Source organism: Myotis brandtii, unplaced genomic scaffold (genome assembly GCF_000412655.1).
Source record: "Myotis brandtii unplaced genomic scaffold, ASM41265v1 scaffold517, whole genome shotgun sequence".
Classification (NCBI taxonomy): domain Eukaryota; kingdom Metazoa; phylum Chordata; class Mammalia; order Chiroptera; family Vespertilionidae; genus Myotis; species Myotis brandtii.
The window spans coordinates 1,110,760-1,114,377 of NW_005369706.1; positions in this window are offsets into that span (position 1 = coordinate 1,110,760).

A 3,618-nucleotide genomic window follows, 5' to 3' on the forward strand; every position below is an offset into this window, starting at 1 on the left:
GCTCAGTGGATAGAGCATCATCCTGCGGACTAAAGGGTCCTGGGTTCGATTCTGGTCAAGGGTATGTACCTCTGTTTCAGGCTCCTCCCCTGTCTGTGCCCTCGTCCGGGTCGAGCAGGAGACAACCAATTGATGTGTTTCTCTCACATCGATATTTCTCTGTCTTTCCCTCTCTCTTCCACTCTCTAAAAATCAATGGAAAAATATCCTTCAGTGAGGATTAAGAAAGAAAAAGAGGAGTCAGGTGTGAATCAGTTGTTGAGCATCGACCTATGAATTAGGAGGTCATGGTTTGATTCCCAATCAGGGCACATGCCTGGGTTGCAGGCTCTCAATCCCCAATTGGGGGAATGCAGGAGGCAGCTGATCAATGATTCTCTTTCATCATTGATGTTTCTATTTCTCTCCCTCTCCCTTCCTATCTGAAATAAATAAAAAAATATATTTAAAAATATTTTTAAAAAGAGGAGTCAAAAATAACTCAGAGGTCTTTGGCCTGAGCAACTGAATGAGTGGAGATAACATTTACTCAGATGGAGAACACTAGGTGAGGAAAGGAGCAGGCTGTGTGCATGTGAGTGTAGAGAGGGGGTAGAATTCAAGAATTCTGTTTTAGACGTGATATATGTTAAGTAGGTGGCTAGATATATGCTTCAGGGAAAAGAGGAAAAGTCTGGGTGGGAGACATAAATTTGGTAGTCACCAGTATATAGATAATAATTAAGGCAAGAGACTAGATCAGCCGTGGGCAAACTACGGCCCGTTTGAAATGAAATGTTTTTTTAAAAAAAAAACACCGCACCCTTTTATGTAATGATGTTTACTTTGAATTTATATTAGTTCACACAAACACTCCATCCATGCTTTTGTTCCAGCCCTCCGGTCCAGTTTAAGAACACATTGTAGCCCTCGAGTCAAAAAGTTTGCCCACCCCTGGACTAGATAGACATAAATAAATTTTAAATTTAAATGATTAAAAAGAATGTTTTTTTAAACATATTACATTTTATTTTACTTTTACTTTTTTTTAGAGAGAATGGAAGGGAGGAGAGAAAGAGTGAAAAACATCGATGTGAGAGAGACAGATTGATTGGTTGCCCCCCACACGCACCCCAACCAGGGCCAGGGATAGAGCCTCCAACCGAAGTACTAGTATGTGCCTCAGAAGTCATACCACTATTAACTGACAAAGTTAGAATTGAATCTAGTACTATTTGAAATTAAAGCCCATTTTCTTTCTCCTATACACATCTGTGGAAAAACAGACACAAAATAGCATATATAAATTTATAACACTATAATAAAAATAAAAAGGCCAAATGTTTGAAAATCATGGATGCTTCGTAAGTTGTTGCTATTTGTTATATATGTCTTTCCTGTAGAACTATTTAAATAAACAAAATATTTTGTGAACTTTTGGGTCTAAACCACAATATGGAACTATCAACAAATGTTACAGACTCCTTAGAACAGTAGCAAGTGGCCATGATATTAAGTAGCAAAGATGGGAGTGGCTCAAATAGCAACACGGCTTCAACTACATCAAAGACTCAAAGCAAATAGTTATAGATCCTAAAACAGTCCAACAAAAGAAAGACCTATATAATCAGTTAAAATGTTAAGACAATAAATGATACTGTGTTTATATTCCAGCAATTTAACAACTACGATTTAGCTGTTAAATATAGATGAAGGGTATACATCCATGAATAATATAAACAAATAGACCCATATAAGTTAGTATGGGTAAAAAAGGAAAAGAATGTCAGCCTTTCCTATCAAATACTAAAGAGGTAGCAAAATTAATTAACTTAGCATTACTCAATATTTTTCTGGCATAAAGATACCAAACTAGGTTATAGTGAAAGGTTCCTTTGGCTCTCTTATTTTCTAAAACCTAAGGTATCCTCAGAACCTAAAAAAAGAAAGAAAGAAAGAAAGAAAGAAAGAAAGAACCTAAAAAAAAGAAAAGAAAGAAAGCCCAAATACTTCCTTATTCACAACAGGGGAATTCACAGAAAACAAGGCTAGCAAAGCTAATAGTTTTAGGAAGGCATCTGGGGAGACTCATAGACCCACAGGAGCAAATCCCTGCAGTGAAAGCTCTAAGATTCTGCAGAGAGCTAGGAGGAGGGAGTCTCCTCTTTTCAAATGGCTTTCATCCAGAGCAGACAGCAAAATGGAATTCAGCTAGGTTATTTCTTAACATTCATACAAGACAAGCTAATGACAAGCATTCCTCAGAGATGTTGTAAGTTCAGTTCCAGACCACTGCAATAAAGCTAGTCGTAATCTTTTTGCTGGTAGAGAGCCTTGCCTTCAATTTGTAAAAAAAATGCAGTATCTGTGAAGCACAATAAAGCAAAGCACAATAAAACATATGCCTGTATTTTCCATCTCCTTTTAAGAAGTGGGACAAATAAATTTTCAAAAACAAGTATAAGTAAAACAACCTGAAACTAATAGGATATTGTATGTCAATAATAACTGAGACAATATTCAAACATATTTCTGTCCCCTATAACCCAGTTTGGATAATGTATGAAAATTTGGGTTTTGTGTCAAAAACCTTTTAACAGGACTACAAAAAAATATTTATGAGATATTTCCTTGTTTGCATTCCAGGTTCATATGAATATGAGTGGAAAATATCTAGATATTGTTACAAACTGCACACACATGTAAATGTGTTATTTATCTGATAGGAAGGGTGAAGGCTTGACCAAATCTGAATCAGGTGAAAACTGAATGTGAACTATGAATTTCTACTGTCTTATGTTTACCTTTTTTGTTACTAATACATCATCACTGGGAGGATATTTTGAGTAGTGTAGTAATAATAATAGGTTTCTGCTAGAACCATTTAAAAGCCACACTGTAACCTTAACTAACCTCCTTAGGCATTTCCAAGGTTAACAATGGTCTTGGAAGTTTCTCCTTAAAGGGGGGAGGGGGAGTGTCTACTCACTATAATCTGGGCCTCCTAGCACTAGACTATAACCAACTAATCTATTTTGACACAACACAACGCACTTGTTATATAAAGAGTTTTACGAAACTAGCATAAGGAATCCTTACTTTCTAATATCCTTCCGTGTCTATTTCGTCTCTCCCCAAGTTTGTCTTCAGTTCAGCCACTCCCTTCGTAAAAGCCCCTAGGGCCTAGGGCTACTCCATAAAGTCGCTGGTTGAGGTCCAAAAACGGGGCCCTTTTAAAAACAGTTTGGATGTGAAGTGCTTAGGTACTGCTCTTTGAATGACTGTTTTGCTTCCAAGGTTTGGTACCTCTAGTTTAAAGAGCAAGTCATCACAGTAAACCAAAGAGAACTATTGTTTTCTAAAGCTCGCGCACCTCATCCACATTATCAGGGAAGTACAGGATGCACTCACTGCCTTTAAAGGAGCCGAGACGAGGAAAAGGCAAAACTCACTGACAAATTATGGCAACACTGACATCATCCGCTGAGCTACCGGACCAGAAGCTTCTGCATTTCACACGCTTCCTCCCTTAAACTGCACAGACTGAAGCCTCGGCGTTGGTCCACATTAAGGCGAGCTTCCTCCCGCCTTCCCAGGAGGGTTTGCTTCGGAACCCGCCCTGCCCGCCCTCCGCCCCGG